Below are 24334 nucleotides of genomic sequence, written 5' to 3' on the forward strand. Positions count from 1 at the left end.
CATGAAAACAACCAACCAACAAAAAATACGTAAGGGCATCACACCCAACGGTTCGCAGGGGTGGGTGCTCACATACTCTAGAGACATAAGACCAGATACAGGCCTCAAAAGAGGGACAGAGACCCAGTGCCCAAGCAGAGTGACTGACTAGGGATGGGTCAGCTTAGCGTGAGCAAGCCACCCAGGAACGGTCCCTGAAGAAGAACTAGTTCTGAGCACAGAGCAGCAACCGAGGGTGTGTCTCTGGGGCTCATGTACAGTGAAGAGCAGATTCTGAAGCCCTGGGACGCATGATTCTGTTTCTATGACTTGCAGAAAAAAATGCCAAAATCACACTAGGGGAACAGGTGGGTGGCTGGCTGACAGGGTGAAGGATGGTGGGTGGAAGGGAGTGGCCGTTTAAGGGACAGGAAGAGGTGGATCCTTGTGGAGTTGCGACAGTTCTCCGTACTGACTGCTTACAAGGACTACACAAGCGTTGACACATCTACACACGCGACAATTTAGAGGTTTGAGATGGCTGTAGGCTAGACACACGGGCCGTGCATGAAGGACAAACATCTTTTGCCCTTAAAAAACAAAAACGGTTCCCCTCCGTTGGAAGATGGCACCTGTCCCCTTCTCTACAATCACCTGTCTACGCCCCCTAATTCTGTAGTGATCTGCCTCTGGGTCTTCCCATCTCCCTCCTGTCAATCATTCCTGCAGCCCGCTTTTCTTCTTGAACCCCTTATGGTGACTGTCCTGGACCAGGCAGGGGAGGAATATATTGCAACCCCTGCCTTCACACGAACCTCCATGCTGTATCCTGTCCCACACCCAGGGTCAAGCTATTCCCACTTTGTGATCTTTCTCCTGCCCTCTCCTCACCCCCACTCCTGGCTTCAGTGGCTGACTATGGGTCCCTGCCCACCTGGGTGGGTCTTTCTCCTCCCTTTCGTGGTCACCTCTGTGGAAAGGGCAGACTCCCAAGATATGACCTCCACGTGGCCCTTCCTGCCACCTGCCAGCTCGGTGCGCTCTGGCTGCTCACTCCTTTTCCCTAAGACACAAATTCCCCGGGATCGGGGATGCATCTGGCCCCTGTATATATGCAGCCTCGAGGTCAAGGTGACCCCTGCCTGACAGCTCAGCTTTTCCCCTCTAGCTCCAGCGTGGGCACCTGCATCCACCTGGCCACTGACTGACTACAGCAACCTCCCTTGTTAAGTGAGGTTTTAGCAAAAGAGCTCAGAGCCTGGCTCCACTGCTGATGCTCAGCTGACAGCTCTTTGAGCATCTCCCCCACCCACCTCCAGCTGATGAGCAAGCCTGCGCCTATCTGCTCTGTTTCAGGAGGAAGGGGGGGGCAGCCTCAAACCCCAAAGTCCTGAGTGAGCCTGTCCTACCAAGCCACTTAGGATTGGGCCTGGGAAGCTCCTGTTCTCCTGAGAAGGCCTCATTATGGAGAAATAAACTGCACCCCCCCCCCCCGCTGTAAATGCACAGAGTCTGTCTCTACCTACACTGACCATGGATGAAGAAGCAATTTCACTGGGTCCAGGTACTCTAGAAGTGCTGCCTAGAGTTGAATGCTAGCCTGGAGCCCTACAGAAAGGAGCTGTGCGGCCCCCACTCCCTCTGCTTAGCAGCCCCATCTTAGCAGCCTCTTAGGAGCAGGAGGTGTATCTGCACTCCCATTTTCATAGCTTCCCTACCAGTGTGTGTTACATGAGCACTTGGTCACTGTCTCCACAGAGCCATGCCTGCCAGCTGCCGAGACAAGCCTCTAAGAGAAAGCACCTGGACAATAGTCAAACGCCCAGGGTTTGCTTATCACACCTATGGGACTCAATTCAGAGATGGTTGGAGTGCTGGGGGCAAAGACCAGCATCTAAGCAGGACAATGTTCACATAGCTCCCCCATATAACCAGTGACAACTTAACAGAGTGTACCACACGGCTCAGAAATGTAAAGCCACTTCCACTAATCTGGGAGTGGTGCCAGGTCCACACCCTCCCCTGTGAGACTAGCTCCTGGATCCCACAGCCAGTGGCCTTCCCCAGGGATAATCATGACGCATTACTTGCATGGGGTTGTTCTACCAGGTGCCAGTTACGTATTTATTGCTGTGTATCTGACCTGTAGCTTTTCAATGTATTCACCAAGTGTCTACTGTATATCTCTACTGTGTACCAATTATCCATCTACTTTGTATCTTATGTATCTGGAGACCTTGCCTACAGTGTATCTACTATGCACCTACCTTGTACATTGACACTGTGTATCAAATGGCCTTCTAGGACATACCAAATCAATGCACCTTACTGCCTCCTAGAGGGCAGGTCTGCAGAGCCATACAACAGGAGCAGTGTCCAGACTACAGGCTATTTCTGTATTTCCAAACTTCAATTAACAAGCATAAAGGACAAAGATTGCACAGCACATAGGACACACCCACCCCAGCTGAAGTTCATCACCCTGCTGAGCGCAGGCTTGAGTCCTGGTATACAGTGCTCCCCCCCCCCCACTCCTCCAGTCCCGGTCTACTGAGACCAAAGGACAAACAAGATCTAGAACAAGTAAATGCATCAACAACTATGACCACCTCTGGAAAAGAGATGAGCCAGAGCAGGGGAAGGGAGCTCTCACCAAGAAACACATGCACTGGACAGAAGCCTACAAAGGATCTACCATCCTGGACCCTGAGTCCTGTAGTTGGTGGCTGACCCAGGAGAGGCTGTAGAAATGCCACAGCACATGGAGCAGACAGCGGAGCTACAACACAAGGATGAGTGACACACCAGGGTAATTAATGCGGGAGCAGGTGAATCAGTGACAGCCCCAGTGGGGCCTCTCCTGGGGGGGTTGACACAACCAAAGGATGGAAAGGAGAGGCATTGGGAAGGGGAAACAGGCAAATGCTGCCCACTGGGGCATCAGGGTTGAACCGAGGGAGACAGGGAGCTGGAGAGATGGCTCAGAGGTTAAGAGCACAGGCTGGTCTTCTAGAGGACCTGGGTTCAGCTCTCAGCAGCCACATGGGGGCTAACAACTGTCACTCCAGTCCCAGAGGATTTGACTTCCTCTTCTGGCCTCCTCTGACACGGAAAGGTCATGCATGAAGATAAAACACCTATACGCATTAAAAAAAAAAAAAAAAAAAAAAAAAAAAAAAACACCTGTACACATTAAAAAAAAAAAAAAACTAGGCAATTTCAAAAAGAATGAACTGGGGAGGCAGTGTGTTGTTTTGTGGGAGTGGAAACAGGAGGGCAGTGAGTTCAAGACCTGCCTGGGCCACATAGAGAGGACCCTATCTCAAACTAAAAATGAAAAGAAAAATAGTATTAGCCAAAAAAAAAAAAAAAAAAATCCTCAGATGCCACAACTTAGATCAGGCTCAAGGTGTTAGGTGCCACCAACAGGGTCTTGAGGTTGGAGGGATAGTGGCCCTGATCCGGAAGTCCCTGCAGGCTCCCAGAAGAACTCTCTGTAAAATGCAACTCTCTAATCTCTTTTTACAAAGCGAACTTCTCTCTCGTTTCAAAAGCGACAAAGAGAGTCAGACATAAAAAAGGATGCAAAGTGCAGCCAGCAGGAGGGAGCTGCATGTGGGTGGGGTAAGCCTCTCGCTCCTGGGGGGAAGGCATTTCAGTGGACTGGAATTTCTAGTACGTCTCCCTCTACCCAGGTGGGTTCTGAGCACCCCGCCAGCCCAGCGTCACAAGCATGGGGACACACCTGATGGCTATCATCCTTTCTGAGTGGCCAAGCTGAGTAACCCATGGCTCCACCCAGCAGCCCCTTCCTCCCTTATATAAGCTCAGGGGAGGGGACTGTCTCATGGGCGCAGCCCCTCGGTTTGGGGTGGGGTGGTGGGATGGGGTAAAAAAGCCCTACTGGATGCTCGCGCTGGACACTTGAGCAGTGTTGAGGACTGATGGTACCAGAGCAGACCAAAGGACCATGCCTGTCCTCTGTCTGTCTGCCTACCTGCCTGTCTGTCTGCCTGCCTGCCTGCCTCCCTGCCTAGGTCAGGTTTGCCTATTTGCTGTGCTCTGAACCAAGAGGGCTCCAGACTCCTGAGCTGGGGGCTCTCCGTAAAGGCTCCTGTTATTACCATTCGGGTCTCCATTTCCTGTTTCCTTTTCCGGGAATCAGACCTGTAAGCCGCTTGCCAGCTCCTGTGTTGATGCCACTGTGGTCATTGTTCGGAGAACCTGACTTCATTTGTGGCCAAGTGAGAAAGGACATGGAATTCAGATACCAAGCCAAGGGGGGCGGGGCCCAGGACCTCATAGGCCAGCAAGACAACAAAGGTAGAAGAGCACCAGCAGAAACGGAGAACAAATCCCACCAGCAGCTGGAGAAACCCCCACCTCCCCACTCAGCCTCCAGCACACGAATCGCTGCCTTGGTAGAACCCTCATCGCCTCGCCCAGACATGTCTCTCCATGTTGCAGATTTCCCGATTGTTTTGGCAAAATAACTTTACCACAACAAAATAACACCAAGCACGGGAAAGGCTGGAGGTGTTGTCGAGCACAGGGCCAGCTGTTCTTAGGCCAGTGTTCCTAAGAATGAGCTACATGGCAAGCATCTGAAGTGTGTGGACGCCGCACAGTCACGGGGAGGAGGAAAAGGAACTCCTAGCTTGGACAAGCAGGTTCAAAGTAGGTCACTGTGTTATGCCCCGTGATGGAGACACACAGTCCTAAGCCCTGCCTTCACTGTCTCAGGCCCCCTCGGTGAGCACCCGGTAACCAGAACGCATGCTTCAAGATTTTTCTGCTCCTTGCAAGCGGTCCCACTTAACTTGACAAATGACCTTCAACTTTAATTGGAACAGAAAGTAGGTCACGGTTAGATCTCAATGAGTTAACTCCTTAGGCTTTACAGAATTAACTCCTGAGGGGCCCTCTCCTCCTTCCAAGCCTCCTGTCTGCTTTGTTCCCCCTTCCTTGCCCCTCCAGGCACCCTCACCACTCAGAGCTGCCCCATCCTCCCCACCCTCATGGCTGTCTTGCCTCCGGTACCCTTATGCTCGCCTCTCTCCCTCCATTCATCATGCATGCCTCATTTCCTCTCGCTCTCCATGGCCAGTTTATCCAGCAGGGTCATCCCGGTTAACTTAACAGGCCATTGCCCTCGTGGCCTCTGGACCGGCTACCTATGAACTCTCAGCCACCCTCTCCTGCCGTGGTTAGGTCATCTCGGCCACTGATGAGCCTCACCTCGATGTCACTCTCTGGTGCTGCTCTGCCTGTCTTGGGTCCTTTGCAGTGGCCGACAATGCTAATCATGGTTGGAATTTTAAGCCACCTGTCTGTGTAAGAGAACTCTGCTTTGTGTTTTACCTGTCTCCTTCTTAACAAGGGACAGTTCAGGGCAGTGTTCTTCCCATTGTGCCCCGGCCCTCTGGGGACAGACACCATTAAGCTATGTGTAGGGACGGAGTAAATGAATGGCAGAGCTCTAAGCAGGAAAACTCAGAATGTCCCTGAGGGTAGCTGTAAAAAGAAAAAAGAAAAAAAAAAAAAATCAAGCTACAATGTCACATTTGTTTCTTAATTTAATGTCCCAGAAGCTCAGGAAAAGATATGCCACCACCCTCTCTAATGACCGGGGATGAGGAAGCTTCTAGGTCACACACAACTGTGTCTCCATCCAAGAAACAACCCAGAAGCAGCGGGGTATATATAGTTAGGTACAAAGCACTGAAACCCTTCCTGGTTAGTGAGAACAGAGACCATTCTCTGGGGCCCTTAGGTCACAGCAGCAACGTTATCACACCATCTCAATGCTCAGGTCCCGTTTTTGCCAGCTGAACGGAACTCAATTCAGCATTACCTGTAGTAATTTCAGACACCTTCATCACACTGACCAGAAGTCCCAGGGCCAGGAGTATGGAGGGACCTGATGTGGAAAGTTAAAAAGCAACCCCCAATCTCTCAGCCACTGTGGTGATACCCTCCTTATACAAATAAATCCTGTCCGAAGGTCAGAGAACCGAGCTTGCCACCAGCTAACAATAGAGGTCTGGAGGTCTATACAGACAGACAGACAGAAGTGAGATGGCTGGGCAGAAACAGGACACATAAGCAGGGAGACACAGGAACTCGATTTCTTGTCTGCTGAGATGCTGAGGAGGTAAGGTGTGGCTGTGGACTATATACCTATACACACACACACACACACACACACACACACACACACACACACACACGAGAGAGAGAGAGAGAGAGAGAGAGAGAGAGAGAGGCAATTTGTTGGAAAAAGCGGTCAGAATTTGCTGTGTCCACCCTCACTGCCCAGATCTGCCCTCAGTCAGGATATGTTGCTGGAGACATCAAAGATGCATAAACATGTGAGCGCGCACACACACACACTGTTCTGATCTCTGTGACTACCTACACAGTGAGATTCTTCATGTCTATTAGCTAGTTAACTTTTCTTTTTGCTCTCTTGCTCCAAAAGCTGCAATATGTAATATTATGTAGAAATAGCAGCCTCCAGCATAGAAGTCCCTGTCCAACCCACGAGTGAGCCTGGCCCATGAACATCCAGTTTCAGGGCAAGTTCAACCTCTCAGGAACCTGTTTGGAGCCTTCCTGGGGCTAAATGGTAGCCTGGTTGGGGACGGAGCTCACGGCAGGGTCAAGGGTGAACTTGGGCTGATATTCCACAGCCCCTCCCGGCTCAGCAGTGCTCCGGGTCTTACTAGGGAGACAGGCAGACAGATTTCCCGTGTGCCCACTCTGCTCTGGACCCCAAGCATAGCTAGCTGCTGCACAGTTACTGTTGCAACATCACAGGTGTGGCTTTGCTCCAGAATTACTGTGAAGTAAGTGCCTTGGGGGTAGAAGGTCATTGCTCACAAGCACTGCAGACATGTTTTAATTAAAGATCAGCTCGGGGCTGGGCACTTTTACTCATTGTTGCGTTCGAGCCTTAGGAAACCCAACCAATTAAGTTATTTGTGTTCACACCTGACATCCGAGGAGCCTGAGGCCCAAAGGACAGAGGTTACTTGCCTAAGGTCAGAATGAGAAGAAGCAGGGGTCAGCTGGATGGCCCGTGCTCCTGCTCTTAGCCGATGGGTGGCAAAACTACTTGGAACGTGAATCGGCCTCGGATGTCACCAGAACACTGAGGCCCAAGATGCTGTCCTGTACCTCTTGTGCATGCTGGGTCCAACACCACCAGACTGGATAAAGAGACTTGGTCCAGTTGGGAGTCCCAACCTGGCCTGCCTGACCTGGATAGCCCCTGCCTCCACACAACATTTGTTCAGGGAACCCCTGGTCATGGCCTTAACAAGCAGGGAACACAACTCTGACTAGGTGGAAGGGAAGGTCAGCAAGAACACAGGAGAGAGTTCAACTGAGTACAGTTGTAACACCTACTAACAATCCTAATAGGTGATCCTGATTGACAACTTGATGTGATTTAGAATCACCATGGAAACAAACCTCTGGGCATATCTGTGAGGGATTTTTTTTTTTGGGGGGGGATTAGATTACATCCCACTGAGGTCGGATGATGTACCCTGAATGCGGGCAGCATTGTTCCATGGGCTGAGGTCCTGGACTGAAGAAAATGAATTAACTGAACAACTGTTCAACTGTCTGTTTCCCGGCCCTGGCTGCCTCATGTTTCTGCCGCCCTCAAACTGTGAGCCAAAGTAAGCCCTTCCTTCAGTTGATTTCTCAGATGTTTGGCTACAGCAAGACAAGTAACTAATATGCAAGTGTTGCAGTGATGTTGAGCGTCCGGGCCCTGGCCTGGGGTACCTCGAGGGCGTAGGAGAGGCACCGTCGGCTATCGGCTGGCTCATGAGTCCACATCTCAAACAAAATCACAAGTCATGCACTTCCCCGTGTGCCCAGTAGTGACAGGACAGGCTGGAGTCTCAGGGCAAAAGCTGAGGCTTTGGGAGCCCCGGTAGGGTAGAATGGCCAGCTGTCCCAAGATGCCACATGTAGACTCAAGCAAATGGAGGAGATTTAACACAAATGCTTGCTGGGAGGAGACACAGATAAAGGGGTTCGGTGACCTCAAGTTCATCTTCAGGTCAGGGTTTAAGTAGGGCAAAGGGCAAATGGCATGTATGATCATGCTGTGAGGGTGTGGCCTGGTTGATCATTGTCATGGTTCTGGTTCTACAAGGTGGACGTGGAGGAGTTCTTATTGCTTGACTGCTTGAGGGGAGCCGTCTGGCTCACATGAGATGATTGCCCCCCCCCCCTCCAGGTGCAGTGTTACCATCACGGATAACTTCCCTCATCTCAGGGGAAGCCCTTCCTGGTGACTGCAGGTTTAGGAAGACGACCAGAGGCCTCTGGGAACCTCTTTCAGCGCTAGAACAGCGTCTTGCGGCAGACGGCTGACAGTAAGATGCCTCGGTCGCTCTTTGAGCCTTCGGCCTGAAGGGACATGAGCTAGGTTAGGCATCCCCGGCTCCTCTTGAGGTCTACTCTGTGTGTGCGGAAGTTAAAGGAGAGGAAAAAAGTCGGGTGCAGAGTGAAGGCAGAAGCAACTTTGTGGTCACCCGTGCTCCAGGTGGAAAACGGTGCAGGGGAATGCTGTGCTCCCCGGACATTTTCTGGTGTCTTACCCCCCCCCCCCCCCCCCCGCTCCAAAGTGAGCATTTGATTCTCGGCTACTGGACAGACATCTGAGAGGAGCAGGTGCCAGGGAGGAAAGGAAAGGAAAGGAGGCGTGAAGACAGCGAGCGGTATGTACCCCAAATTTAGAAATAAAGATGTAGGTCAGGGCAATGCCTCCTCCCACACCCAGGGCCTGGTGCTCAGTGCTGCCCACGTGGTTGCAGTTTCCCAGTAACTCCCACCCTCCGCCCCGGGCCCTCAAGTTGTGGCCACTCACGCCATGTGTCTTCAATCCCGAGTAGAAGCAACCATTCACATCTATCTATACCTGGATTTGTCTGCCCTCCCCTCCCCGTTCAGGCAGGCTCGGCCTATCCACCCACCGACAGCTTAAACAGGCTGGGGTCCCTCTGAGGTGCTGGGCCCCCTATGTCTTCCTGTGTCCCCCCTAATCTCTGCACACTATACTCTAAGGCAAGGGCAGCAGCTAACCCTGGGCATTATGGGGAGCCACGTCTGGTTGCCACATAGCGTGCTGGTCACGCCTGACCTCTAAGGACAGAGTCCAGTGGGATCCAACACGCCGAGTGCCTGGTAATCGCCGGGGTGCTTCTGGAGAAGCAGGGTGGAGTTCTCCCCCCCACAAAGTGCACGCTTGGGAGGCGGTGCTTTTCAGGGGTCCCAGGGCTCAGCTGCATGTTCTCTTATAAGCAGCCCTTTTTCACAGGCCCTGCAACTTCCCTCTGCCTTAGGATAACCCCTCACCAATGTTTCTATGGTACTGCAAGGTGCCTGGCCCCGGGCTTCTCCTCGGTGCCAGGTCTGTCCCTGTGCAAGACAGTGGCGTGGGACCCATTATGTATGATGTACTTGGCTATTTTTAATGGTGACGCTGAGAATGTAGTTTAGTCACCCTCATCCTCTCTCTATCCCCGCCCCCACCCCCACTCCCCCCAAACAACTGATCCTGATGCTTTTAGCCTCTGCCTGCTCCCGGGGTATGTAGGACCCTACGCACCCCAGGTAATCTGAGCAAGAGGATCTAACTGCTCACACCTGCCCTCTCGTGTCTGCTTGTGCCGAGAACTGACCTCTGGCTTCCTAGGTAAGCCTCCCTTTAACGCTTATACATATATTATATATATTATATATTATTATATATTATGTTTATATAATATATATTACATATTTAAGAAGCTTTCCTCCCCCTTCTCCCCTAACATGCGAGGGGCTGCCTCACATGGCTGTGCCCATCAGGAAGGGACACACGGGACAACAGAACATACAGAACACACATTACAAAGTGGGGCGCAGGGACCAGAGGTCCCTAGAGCAGTTGCTCCTGACTGGATTGTACGTGAGATCAAGTGTCTGGGGGGAGACGAAACATTCACATGCCTTCCGCCTCGCTTCTGTACTGCAACTATACCATGGAAAAGGAAGGCGTTACCCATGGCCTCCCGAGGACACAGCAGCCCGAGAGCTGTGGGGCGCTCGCTACCTGACAACACTTCTCTATATAAACCTTGTTCTTTTCTTTTTCTTTTTGTATTTTCAAGACAGGGCTGGCCTTGAACTCATAGATTCACCTGCCTCTGCCTTCCAAGTGCTGGGATTAAAGGCGTGTGCCACCACCACCACCTGGCCAAACCTTGTTCTTTCTTAGAGATGATTTTTTTTTTCATACTATAAAAATTATATATAAGACATATCTTGTTACCTGCAATTTTTATCATAAAGTTAAAAATATATTTTTAAAAATTTAGCCAGGTACAGTGGTGTTTACTTGTAGTTTTCTAGAGGTTGAGGCAGGAGGATTGTGAGATCAAGGGCAGCCTGAGTTACACTGTGAGACTCTCTCAACGCAAGGGAAACAAACAAACCACCTCATACCCCCTATTCTAAAATACAAAACAAGACAAAAAAAGTTATTAAAAAAAAAAAAAAAAAAAAGCATTGTCAAAGATGCATAGCCAGGCGGTGGTGGCATTCAAGAGGCAAAGGCCAGCGGATCTCTGTGAGTTCCAAGACAGCCAGGACTACACAGACTTTGTCTCAAAAAAGAAACAAAAACCAAAATGAAAGATGTGTAGAAGGTTAGAGGTGACTCAGGGTAAAGGTGCTAACAGCCGAGCTTGGTGATCTGAATGTGAGCCCCAGAATCTACATGGTGGAGAAAGGACTGACTTCCTACAAGATGCCTTCTAATCCCCACACGCCGAGGCACCCACACACCCACCTACCCACAGCAAATAAATAAATAGACACCAATTAAATAAACAGGAACAAAAGGATGCTGGAAAACCAGAACCCTTGTACACTGTGGGTAGAGATGTCAAATAGTACAGCTACTAATGAAAAGAGCGTGGAGCTAGCTCCTCAAAAAGTGAAAACCAGAGTCTCTGTAGGACGCAGCGATTCTACTTCTGGGCATGTGTGCCAGGGAACAGAAGACGGGGTCCTGAATCGCTATTTGCACACCCCTGCCCACGGCAGCACTGTTCACAACAGCGGAAGGGGGGGGGGAGAGGCAGCCCAAGCGTCTATTTACAGACGAATGAGTAAAGAAAATGTGGCCACACACAATGTAATGCTATTCAGCCTTAAGAAGGGCAGGAAATCCTGGCAGGAGCCCCCAGCATGGAAGAGCCCTGCGGACATTACACTAAAATTAGGCAGCTGGGAAAGGACAGGTCCTGTCTGTGTTAAGGCCTCATGGGAAGAATGCCATTTAGTCCATAATTCAGACCAGCGGTGCCAGGGCAGGGTGAGGAGAGCTAGTACTTAAGGGTACGGTTGGGGCTTTGTAGGATGAAAAAAATTCCAGAGGTTGGATTATACAGCAAGTGCTGATTATAACCTTATACCTAGTTAAAACGGTCAGGTTTACATTGTGTGCATTTTTTAGCGTTTGCTTTATTTTTATTTATGAGTGTTTGTGTATCTGCGAGTGCACACTATGTGTGTACAGGTATCCAAGGAGGACGGAATAGGGTGTTGGGTTCCCTGAAGCTGGAGTTTAAAGGTGGTTGTAAGTTGACCAGTATGAGTGTAGGAAATCAAGCAAGTCCTCTTAACTGCTGAGCCAGCCACCTCTCCAGCCCCAGTTTATGTGTATTTGGCCACAATTAACAGGCCGACCAAGATAAAATGACAAGTCTCTATCACAGCACACTTGTGGGGAAGGCACACTGGTATTCTTGAAGAATGACATTTACAAAGTGGTTTCTAACATCTGCTTAGATTAGTGTAAAGGAAAAGAAGTCTGCAAGTTGAACGTGGAGAGTTTGTTTAATACGGTTAAAATATTTACATGCAACAAAGTTTAAAAATAAATAAACCCAAACTCTTAAACCAAAACAACCAAATCCCACAGCCAGGACTCCTAGAACCCTAGACTGCTAATCTGTCCAGGCTGGTTCTGGCTCCCACATGGTTCTGCTGACCCGAAGGCCCATTGTGTCAGCTGAGCAAAACCACAGACATGGAGCCAGGATTGGGAGACGGGGCTGTAGAAGATACAATGGCAGAATGCTTGCTGAACACATGCAATGCCCTGTGTTCATCCTCAGCAATGCAAAATAAATAAAACAAATGTGCAAGGGTCCATTTCTAAGTACCTGGAGAAGTCTTTGGACAGCACTGGGGGGGGGGAGGAAGCTGGCCGAGGGGAAAGGCATCGTAGTAGCGGTATTCTCACAAAGGTATAAGGGTCGACAGCACACTACAGAGATACTGAGCCAACCCCACCCACCACACAGACCTCAGGGTAACAGTATATATGGTCAGCTGCATGACCAGCGGGGTGGGTGGACAGTTTCGATGCATCTACAGCAAACAGAAGGCCTGGGGGGGGCGCTGGGGCGGCTCAAACTAAAAACATCTCAGCCTGTGACGTGACTGGTGGGTGTCTCACCTCTCAATGGTCAGGCTAGGAGCCGAATGTACAAGAAGACAAAAGCAGCTATCTACAAGCCAAGGGAAGAGGAAGAGGCCTTCTGGAAGCCCTGCCCACCCCTGGGTTGCGGTGTAGGAGGTAAAACCTATGCTGGCGAGGCACTGAAGGCACTGACAGTGTAACTCCTTTTCCTGTGGTCTTGGTGCTGTGGCTGAGTGTGCAGCTCCCCTTCCCATAAGTCTGTGTCAAACCTTAACCTCCTGTGACCGTCGGTGTTAAGATCTTTGGAGGGTGAGCAAGCAGGTCAGGGTGATGGACCCTAAGGGAGGGACTGTCTTATAAAAGGGTCCTTAGGAAGCAGACCCCACTAGACACCAGGGCCCTGACCTTGGGCTGCCATCCTTCAGCCTGAAGAAACAGCTGTCTGCAATCTCTCAGCCTCCAGCTGTGGTGTTTTATTTATTCTGGGAGCCCCCTCCGGGAGAAGGCACCTGAAAGGGCAAACCTTGCTGGCATGGGTCCCTGCCACCCAGCCTGCCCTCAGCCACTTCGAGTATCACTCAGCCCTTACTCCAGGCTCCAAACACAGCAGTCCAGTCACGGAAAGAACTCTTGAGTCCCCGGCTGGTGTCCCCTGTGACCTTGAAGAACAGGACAAGGAGGGCAAACCCCAGAACTGACTGTGGGTGAGAAGAGCTGCTGATCTTAGGAGAGAAGACGGATTTAGTTAGGACGAAGCGGCTCGCTTGACGTGTTGGCTGCCAAGGCAGCCACCAAGCTTGGGTCTTACACTCAGACAGCAGGGCCACACTCAAAGAACACTGGAAGACTGGAAGGATCCTTGAGCCCCAGGCCGGTGGAGGGTCGACTTCCACTATCACCTTGATTGGCAGATACTGCAAGCCCAGTGAACACCAGGGCCCAAGGGCCATAACGCCTCATAGTTTTGTGGTCACATTGCCCAGCCTTCCCTAGTCACCCAACACCCTCTGATGGCTCCCAAGTGGTTGCTGTAGAACTGTGTTGGGTTACATAGAGTTACCCCCCTCTGACTCCCAGATGCAGACGGTGGGCCCTCTTCCTGGCAATACAATCCGGACGCCGCCGTGGCTTCTCTGATCTGCTCAGAATTTTATGGCTCGAGAGCCCTTTCAGGAGGGTGTTACCAGCCTGGACCCTGCCGTGGGAAGGCAGGCAGAGGGCAGAGAAAACGGGGAGTGGATGTGGGCTCTGCAGACTGCGTCTTAGCCGCTTTCCTGTTGCTGGGGCAAAGCAACATGACTGAAGCAACTTTTTTAAGGAGAGTGTTTAACTTGGGGCACGTGGTTCCGGAGCATTGGACTCCATGATGAACATGGAGGGGAGCACACAGGCAGCAGACAGACAGGAATGGAGCTAGAGCATTGTCTGGGAGTGGAGCACAAGGCTTCAAAGAACTGGGAACAGCGAGGGGTTTCTGAAACCGCAAAGCCGGCTCCCAGCGATGCAACTCCTCCAGCAAGGCCACACCTCCTAGTCCTTCCCAATCAGTTCCACCAACCGGGGACCAAGTATTCAAACACATAATTGAAATAAATGCGGCTATGGAGGCCTTCTAACCCCAGACTCCCAACCTGAAGGCCATTTCTAACTCCCATCAATCAAAGCCATATAAACCCAGGGTGCCACTCTGCACGCTCACTCACAAATAAGCCCCCCCCCCCCCCCCCCGGCTCAGCCTCTTCCCATTTCCCCACGCATTAGGAGTAAGGTTTTTCCTGCCGACCTGGACCCACCGCAGCGCCGGCCCCAAATAACACACACCGAGACTCTGTATTTGATATAAATGCTGTTGGCCAGTTACTAGTTTCTTTTCGGCTAGCTCTGTCTTAAGTATTAACCCATTTCTGTTAATCTAAGTATTTCCACGTGGTCTCATCTTACCGGAGAGAGCAGCTGGTGTTCTTCTCTCTCTAGCCTCTCCATGTTAACTCCTCCTTACTACTTCCTCTCTCCTCGTCTCCTAGTCCCGCCTACCTTGCTTTTCTATTGGCCAACAGTGCTTTGTTCATTAACCAGTACGAGAAACATATTTGCAGAATGACATCTCCCATCATCTCCTCTTTTCTGTCTAACCACTTCCATGAAACATCTCAACTGGCTCTCTATTTTTTGTTTGTTTTGTTTTGTTAAGAGACAGGGTTTCTCTGTGTAGCCCTGGCTGTCCTAGAACTCACTCTGTAGACAAGGCTGGCCTCAAACTCACAGGGATCCTCCTGCCTCTGTCCCCCCCTCCCCAGTGCTGCGATTAAAGGCGCGTGCCACCATGCCTGGCTAATACCCAGTCTTCTTAACTCCTGGCCACCCTCCAACTGCCCTTGCTGGGAAGGTGGGTGGCAGATGATACTCAAGACACCACCATTACAAAGTCTAATAAGGGAACGAGATGGCGTATTATTATCTATTGCTGCTTCTATTGCTATTTCTGTAAACACCATGGCCAGGGTAACTTATAGACGGTAGTGCAGAGACATGACAGGTAGATGAGCTAACATCCTGAACTGCAAGCAGGAATCTGAGAGCAAAGTGTGTATGGCCTGAGCCTCTGAAACTTCAAAGCCCTCCCCCAGCAACATACTTACTGGGCAAAGCCACGCCTCCTAACCCTACCCAGACAGTGCTACCATCTGGGTATATACCAATGCCTTAGACCACTGCTGACATCTCATCCAAACCACCACAGATGGCAACTTGCCAGGGACATCAGAGCCTATCCAGGGTCCTGGTGATCTTGTCCCAGCCTGGGGTGGGGGGTCGCGGGAGACGGGGAAGTCATACAGTAGTCTGCTTTGCTGCAGGGGAACGGGGAAAGCGTTCTACCACTGAGTTACAGCCTCACTCAGAACATTCTCAAGTCTTTGCAAACTAGAACACACTGATGTCTGTCTGTCCCTCCGGGGAAGCTGGGCTCCTGTACCCAGGGAAGGAAGCTCAGTGGGAGGAAGGAATACAGGGCCCCCCTGACCAAGGACCCGGGAGCTGTTACCTGATAACTGGGAGGTTTAACTAACATTGAACCACTGGGGTTTTCTTTAAAAGTAATAAGTACATAAGGCTCTCCAACCACATGGTGGCTCACGACCATATGTAATAAGATCTGGTGCCCTCTTCTGGCATGCAGGCATACATGCTGGCAGAACACTGTATACATAATAAATAAATAAATCTTTTTTTAAAAAAGGTGTGCCTTTTGGATTCTGTACAATCAGCATATATTGCTTTTATAATTTTAAAATAAAGAAAAAAATTGTAAAAGACCCGTCTCTCTGCCGCTATCATGGCCCCTGGAGATGAGCACACGTAACTCACTCCATCCAGGCTGCCTCCACGGTGTCCACAGCCTGACCTAGACACAGGAGGTGACCCTGCACAGGGGCCAGCGGAAAGGTGAGATTCAGCTTCTCCTGGCAGACCTGGCTCTGGGGCCTTTGGAGGCCGCTCCTGGGGTGGGAGGAAGGGTTGGGCCATCACCCACCAGGCCATACTCACTGAAGGGTGCTTAGCCGGAGGAAGGGAGCCTGGGGAGGGGCGGTTGTGGGGGATCCCAGGCATGGGCTTTTAGACCTGAGGATGCACCAAGGTCAAAGCAGATGGATCCCACCCTTTGAAACCCTTCATGTGGTGGGGGGCACAGTAGGGCGTGAGACTTCCCATAAAGAGACCCCGGAGAGCAAGGTCTGGGAGCAGACTCTGGAGGAAGAGAATGGACAGAACAGCGTGGAGTTCGCTGCGATCTCTCGTGTGAAGCCAAAAGCAGAAAGTCCCAATTTAGTTTTAGCTAAACCCTGTGGAGGTGGGAAGGGCTGATAAGGGTGGGCTACAGCCCTGTTCTCCGTAGCATGGCACCCACCGCAGGGCCGGGTGACCCAAGGGGAGGGAGGCACGGGAACCAGCTGGCAGGGTGACCTTCCTGGGGCTGCAGGAGAAGCAGATGCTATGGAACCACCACTCCAAACCTGAGGCCCTGAACCCCCTCTGCACACAGCAGGAGAGAAAGCACCATTCAGAGCTGTCAGCGCTACTGTCTGAACAAAGGGTGCCTTCAAGCCAAGCATCCAGGCGGCCAACACGTGCCAGTCACCAAGCAGCCTGCCTCTCACACCCATCTCCAGCATCCCCTAGCCTCGAGGCCAGCCGGGCCTTCCTGAGATGCAAATGCTAACATTCGGAACAACCGTACCACAGTGCTAAAGGCAGGTTCTCAGAGAAAAGAGGGCCTGGCCCCACTTTGCCATGGTGGACCAGCCCATTAAAAACAGAAGCAATGAGTAGAAAGTTCTCCAAGAGGCTGTCACAGGGAAAGAAACAAACAAAACCCCAAAACCTACCCAAACTATGCTTTATTCTTTACGCAATAGATTTTTTTTGCGGGTTACACAATCACATGTTGCTCAGATATCTTGGGATATTCTTCTTGGCAATACGGCATGCAAAATAAGGCAACATTAAAACCCCTCTGAGCACAGCTTTTGTGAACAGGGCAATGAGCCTTGTGAACTACCTGGCATCTCAGGACACGGGTCAACATGACATGCTGATGTGATGTGGGGTGTCTCCACAGTCCCAGCCATCAGCGGGTTAAGTCTTTATCCCCCGACGTGGTGACACCCCTAACCCCCTAACCCATCCTATATATTCTGTTGTTTTTTTTTTTTTTTTTTTTTTTTTTTCAGAATCTCCTCTGTTTAAAACTAAATGAAAGCTGGGACTCAGCTCGGGGTCAGAGCCCTTGACTGGCTTGCTCAAGGCCCCCAGGGTTCTATCAAGACATTTTAAAAAGGAGACGGAGGTAAGACTCAGAGGTTAAGTACTTGACAGAGCATGAGACTGCAGTTTGGATCCCCAGAAACCCACATACTGCTGGGTAAGCATGGCAGCCTCCTATAGGTCCAGTTTCAGCAAGGCAAATGTGGGGTTCTCCTGAACAAGCCGGCCAGTGAGAGAGCATGTCTTGGTGAGTAAAACAGAAGAGAAATAGAGGATGATTTCCCCCCCCCCATCTAATGCATGTGCACACATGTGGATAAGCCCTACACACATACATGCAGACACAGACACAAACACACACAGACACACACACCAAAACCAACAAAGCAAAACAAAATCAGAAAGAGAAACAAAGAGCCAGCACATACCTAGCCCCAGCATTCATGGGGCTGAGACAGGGAACTGCGAATCCCAGGCCAGTGTGGGCTACACAGTGAGGAGGCTCAAAACAAAACAAAACTGCCCATCCTCCACCCTTAACAGTGGTTGGTAATATGGCATGACCTGAAATTTTAGGACTGTGTGTGTGTGTGTGCGCGTGTGCGCACGCGCACATGTGCATATGTGTCTGGAGACCAGAGGTCACGTTGGGCGGCATCGCTCAGGAGCTGCTCACCCGCTTTTTGAGACAGGGTCTCTCATCGGGAGTTGGGGCTGGCCAGTGAGACCTGAGGATCCTCATGTCTGTGCCCCTCTGGTGCTGGACTACAGGGTGCCACCATGCCCAGCTTTGACCCTTTCTTTCCTGACGGCTCTGAGAAGAAGAAGCCTTGTGCCCTCATGCTTCACAACAAGTGCCCTACAGACACTTCGGGAAAAACCTTACTCATTTTCCTCACTGCAGACCGGCAGGTCTGTGAGGTATTTTGAGGCTTCTCATGTGGTGACTCATCTCAAACACCTTTTCTTCCCTTCTTTTGAAGCACTAACCGTTCTGCTGAGTCGTCATTGTGTGCGCACACCCGGCTGGCCCTGAACTGCCGCCTCCCCTCCTGGTTTCCTAAGAGCTGAGTTACCAGCTCGAAAAGATTTCCTTTATTCTTTTTTTATGTATTTTATTTTGTTTTTATCAACACTGGTGCTGCCTTTGCCATGGCTGTCGGGTCCCCCCTGAAACTGGAGTTAAAGACAGCTGTGAGCTGCCATGTGGGTGGCTGGGAAGTGAACCCAGGTCCTCTGGAAGAACAGTCAGTACTCTTAACCCCTGGGCCACCTCTCCAGCCCCTTGCAAAGATTTTCTAAATAGCCATAAGTGATTTTTTTTCCCCCTTTTGCTTATCCTATTACCAAAAAAAAAAAAAAAAAAAAAAAAAAAAAAAAAGCTGAATTCTCTGGAGATTTTTTTGGAAAAAAGGAAACTACTGAAAAACTGTCAGTTGAGTAAAAGTCAAATTGTTTGCCAGTAGAAAACGTTGGGGGAATGGCGGGGGTACAGAAACATGCCAAGCAGACAATAAATGATGGGTCTAATTAATGCCATTTTTCCTGGATTGCATTAAGTTTGGGGTCTTTGTTGGTATTTAAACTTGTGTTGTTTTTATTTCCGTTCTCACCCTGCCTGTGAACACATACAAAACAGTTTTAATGTTAAAAAGAAGTTGACAGGGAGATCGGGTGGCTCAGTGGGTAAAGGCGCCTGAGGGTATGAGTTTGCTTCCCAGGACTCACACGGTAGAGAGAAAGAGCCAGCTCCTGCAGGTTGTCCTCTGGCCTCCACCGGCACACTGCGGCACGCATACCCACGCATGTATACATACACACAAATACATACAACTAAGGTGTTTAACTAAATGAGAGACAAGAATACACACCAGGCCACACTTTACAGAACAGAAAGATGCACACATGCTTACACGTGTGTGATTTTTGTTTTGTTTTGTTTTTTGACACAGGGTTTCTCTGTATTTCTTTGGAGCCTGTCCTGGAACTCACTCTGAAGAACAGGCTGGCGTCGAACTCACAGAGATACGCCTGCCTCTGCCTCCTGAGTGCTGGGACTAAAGGTGCGTGATGCCTGCACCTGACCAGGTTTTCGTTTTGTTTTTTTTTTTTTAATCACGTTAATGATTTACACAATCCCCAAACAAAACAAGAATGGGGAACCGATTAAAACTACTGCGAACAGTGGAATGGACCCAGCTGACCGTGATACCCAGGGCAGAGCACCCAGAATGGAAGTGGTTCCACAGCAGAACATCCAGGCAGCAAGCACATCAAGGTGTAGGTCTATACACGGAGTGGCAGGGCTGCTCCGAATGTCTGTGTCTGTCTGCCGTCGGAGCCAGAGCAGAGCACAGGGGTGGGTATGACCTGCCAATGGCTGAGCTGGGAGAGTAAACCAAAGAGCAGAGGAACTGGGCTAGGGGAGTTGAGTCCCGGTCCAGCACTAACTCTAAGCCCCAACACTAAGCTCAGCTCAACCCACAGTCCACTGGGCCCAGCAGCGAGTAACACCTCGGATGGCCTCTAACTGCCTTTCTCCATCAGGAGAAAGCCTCGGAAGCAAGGCTCATCCGGGGCCGAAGCAGGCAAGTGCAAGGTGATCGTCATGTCAGAGAGAGGAGGAACACATGTCAAAGCACACGGCTGCGAAGGGAGCTCCCAACAGCTACACGTGGTGAAATTAATGCCTCGGATTAGATGGCTTAGTGGGTAAAGGCACCTGTCACAAACTTCCAGAATCCGATTACTGAATCCCCACACAGTGGAAGGAGAGGACCAGTTCCTGAAGGTTGTACTCTTGATTTCCACATGCACGCACACAGACGTGCTCGGACACCCCCCCCCCCACACACACACAAACACATGCTCAAATTAATTAATTAAAAAATTTAAATGATGACAAATGTGGACTATAACAAATCCAACTTTAAAAAATAAATAAATAAACCCTTAGGGGCTAACGACATGGCTCAGCAGTTAGGAGCTCTTGTTGATCCTGCAGAAGATTCAGACTTGGTTCCCAGTGTCAACACGACAGCCCACAACCGCCTGTAACTCCTATTCCACGGGATTTGACACCCTCTTCTGTCCTCTGAAGGCATCAGGCACACACATGGTACACGTGCACACATGCAGGCAAAACGCTCATATAGGTAAAATTACAGAAAAGGAAATCCTTGGGCTGGCAGATGGCTCAGTCAGTAAAGCGCACGCCTTGCAAACATGAGGACCTGAGTAGAGCTTTAGAAATTGTTTTTTTTGTTTGTTTGTTTGTTTGTTTGTTTTGTTTTTGTTTTTACAGGCAGGCTTAGTGGCCTGCATTTATAATATCAGCACTGGAGAAAAATAGACATGAGGGTCCGTACAGCTGATGGCCAGCCAGCCTAGCCTATTTGGGCAAATTTCAAGCCAGTGAAAGACCCTGTCTCAAAAGAAAAATTTTAATCTACCAAAAAATAAGATCCAAGGTGAATGGTGCGCAAGGGTTGACATCTCAGGCTCTCTTCTGCAGTGCGTGGGCACACACACACACAAGGGAGGAGAGGAAGAACAGCTCCTTAAGAGACACTGCTATCACAACACCAGTGAAGGCAGGAAAGAGAAACCTCTGCTCTGCAAGCCTCCAGCAGCCCGGTACAAAGCCCACCCCATAACACCGACCCTGCCAAGGAGAGGGGGAACCAGGGTCGGCAGCCTCCCCAATACCCAGTCTTCCTCTCTGCTCTTGGAGATGGTCCTACGTGCTCGATACAGAATCACTGTGCACGTTAGCTCCAAGCAGGTAGATGGATGACAAGTGATTTTTTTTTTTTTTAAACAAATGTATAGTCGATTGGAGACTATAACCCCAGTGCTAGGCAGGCTTGGGAGTTATGCGCCAGCCTAGGCCAGCCTGGGCTCTATAGCAAGACTCTACCTCAAACACCAAAACGACAAACCGAGTCATGGTGCCTGCACTGGAGAACGGGGAGATACACGCACTGTGGCAGGCTATTTGGGTTTTGGCTGCACAGCAGCCTAGCATGAAAGCTAGCCCCAGACTCTCTGGGGGTGACGACAAGCAGCGGGACAGTGGGTATGGGGCCTGAGCCTGGATTCCGAGAGGCAGCGCAGTGGGATTTTGCATGTGCCCCCCAGCACAGCTCCAGTCAGGGCAGCTCTGCAGTACACTGTGGACGTCCCTGAACGGCAGACCGTATGTGTACTGCACATCCTTTTCCTTTCAAATGATCTGTGAGAACACTACTGATACATTTTCTGCCCAAGCATTACAATCCCACAGCCTGCAATCGTAGGCCGCAGACAACCGAAGCTGAGGGCAACAGGTCTCAGGCGTGGTATCCAGGTCCCTCGGCCCTATCCACTGTCCTGCCTCAAGGCCCACCCTGAGTTCCTTTAGACTCCTGGTCCAGCTGACAGGGGACCCCGCCTGCCCATGACACCTGTCCTGCACGCTGTGCCTGATTCTCCTTTGTGATGGGGTGTAGCCACATGGGCATAGGCCTGGGTAGCCTGGGTGGGTGGCATGGGGTCTAGGGACAAAGGACTCGAATGCCTCACTGCCTCGAATCCCAGGGCTCAGCTGACCACGTACAGAGCTGCAGACCCCTGACACACGGATGACACATCTGTGACCAGGCATGTGTGGGAACATGATGGACAGAGCAAGGGATGGGGATGCTTGGATGGCTAAGGTCCTGTGAGGGAGCCATGAGTGCTCCACCTTCCCAGACCGACATGCTAATGGCCTATTCTGGGCTCTACGGTAAGGCGAGAAATCACCCAAACGCTGAACTACCCTACAGGAACCAATGGGCACGTTCCAGAGAAATACCGAAGAATATCCACATTTACGTAGGGTTAAAACACTCTGAGCTGCTTCTTGTGCTGGTTCTGCACACGACCCCCAACCCCAGCATCTCAAACAGACTGAACACAGAGGCAGGCGGCGCAGGGAACCCATCTGCTCCTGCTGAACCAGATAGTAAAACAGGACCGCCCTGTCACAAACTTTGTTTCTGTGTTTGTGCTTGAGAATGATTGTGTAAGCAGCCAGGCCTGGTGTCAAAGGCCCGGAATCTCAGCTACTGGGAAGGTGGAAGCAGGAGGTCCCAGAGTTCAAGGTCAGCCTGGGCAGCTTAGCAAAATACTGCCTCGAATTAGAAAAGGCAAGAGAGAGCTGGGGTATAGTTCAGTGTCTTCAGTGGCAGGGCACGAGCCTAGCACGTCAAGACTCCAGGTTTGAACCCTTGTCCTACAAATATTAACAAATGAAAAGAAAACGGATTCCACTGGATAATGCCATTCATATAAACATGCAGTGGATTTTAAAAAGGGGATTATTTTATGTATGAGTATTTCACCCGCATGTCTGTATGCTCCCCAAGGTAAGAAGACACCCGATCCTCTGGAACCAAAGTTAATTGATGACTGCAAGCTTCCGTGTGAGCACTGAGACCAAATCCTCTGACGGGAGGCGTCCTTCTGAATAAAACACTGTTTGGCCAATAGAGGCAGGAGGATAGGCGGGACTGGGAGATGAAGAGAATTCTGGAAAAGGTAGGCAGAGAGGAACAGTGAAGAGACGCTATGTAGCGGAGGGAGGTGCAGCAGGTCTGGACCCTTCTCCGGTAAGATAAGACCATGTGGAAATACGTAGATTTACAGAAATGGGTTAATAATTAAGACAGAGTTAGCCGATAAGCAGCCTTGGCCGTCGCTCAACAGTTTTATAATTAACATAACGTCTGTGTACAAGAGCAACACATACTTTTAGCCACCGAGCCCTCTCTCCAATGCTAGGGTTACACTTTTAAAATGGATAAGTAAAAACACTCTTCCCTTTCTTTCTCCCCTTTCTCTTTTTTTTCTCAAGAAAGGTTTGTCCTTTGTAACACAGGGTAGTTTTGAACTTCGATCCTCCTGATTTCTGGGATCCTAGGGGGTATGCCAAAAATGGGCTGTGCAACGGGCCCTACAAGCCCACTTATAAATCGAGGACTTGCTGTAATTTCAAACGGGCCTAAAATGTAAGTCAAGAAACAAAAAGATTTCTAGGCCAGTGAGTGATACAGGAGAGAGCACGCCATGGAGAACTGGGCCCCGAGGAACTTAAAACTGACTTCAATGGCATGGCAGCCGGAAGGCAGCTTTCTCTCCAAACAGACTAAAGAGGAAGATAACACATAAGCACCCAGCTGGCCATCCCGGGGGCCTCCCACCCACCTATGAAGGGGAGGGACAGCCCACGGTCAACCAGATAGACTCAACTCTGACATGCTCCAATAAAGCCCCTGAGATAAGGCTCCGCCCTTGGTTGCCCTCTGTGTGAGTCCCTCTGTGTGCATAGCCTGGAGTCTGCTGGGCAGAAGTATTTAAATCTGGGAGACAGGCCACGGACATGGCTCCTGACTCCCCATCTGTGCTGAACACTTAACTCGGGTATCTTATATTCACGAAATGATTAATCAGCGCCTGCTTAAAGTCATTGCTTTCTGTCGCCTGTTGGTTGGTACAAGGCAGCAAAGTCAGACAGTTGAGCTTTATCGAGTCTGTCCTGAAAGACTGGGGGGGGGGAGGGGACACCCTGCAGCCCCTCTCTCTACACTCCCAGACACACAGCCCCAGGAGAAAAAGAGGCACCCGGGACACGAGGGACAAGAGGCTGCAACATCACTGTGAAACTACCGAGAGCTCACGTCTTCACGGGAAGAGGCGCATGTGCTGGGAACGGAGTGAATCTTTCGAAACCTTGAAGCCTGTCCTCAGTGACACACCCCCCCCTAACTCTTCCCACACAGTTCCACCAGACGGGGAGCGAGCTCCCATTCAAGCCACCACTCCCGGCCAGGGATCCCCGTCGTCCTCCTGGCCATCTGTCACCATCCATCAGAGCAAACCCGGAGGAGCTCCAAAGCCCAAGGCCAGTAGGACAAGCCAGACACTCTAACCCAGGCTCTAACACGTCACTCTGACAGGAGGGACGTCCATCACGCGGGCAACTGGGGGAAGAGGCAAGACTCGCACACAGAAGATGGGAGCACCGTTCGCGTGGCAACTCATCCTTCTCCTACGCAGGACACAGTGAGGGGCAGG

At 50.7% G+C, this 24334-nt stretch overlaps 1 protein-coding gene across 1 annotated transcript in view; it reads right to left on the bottom strand.

Moving 5' to 3' along the window:
• The window catches only part of Prkcz (protein kinase C zeta), a 107186-nt gene that overhangs the window by 57831 nt on the left and 25021 nt on the right, over positions 1 to 24334 (bottom strand). The gene's annotated exons all lie outside the window — the stretch shown is intronic.

This window comes from Phodopus roborovskii, unplaced genomic scaffold (assembly GCF_943737965.1).
Source record: "Phodopus roborovskii unplaced genomic scaffold, PHOROB, whole genome shotgun sequence".
In the NCBI taxonomy this organism is placed as follows: domain Eukaryota; kingdom Metazoa; phylum Chordata; class Mammalia; order Rodentia; family Cricetidae; genus Phodopus; species Phodopus roborovskii.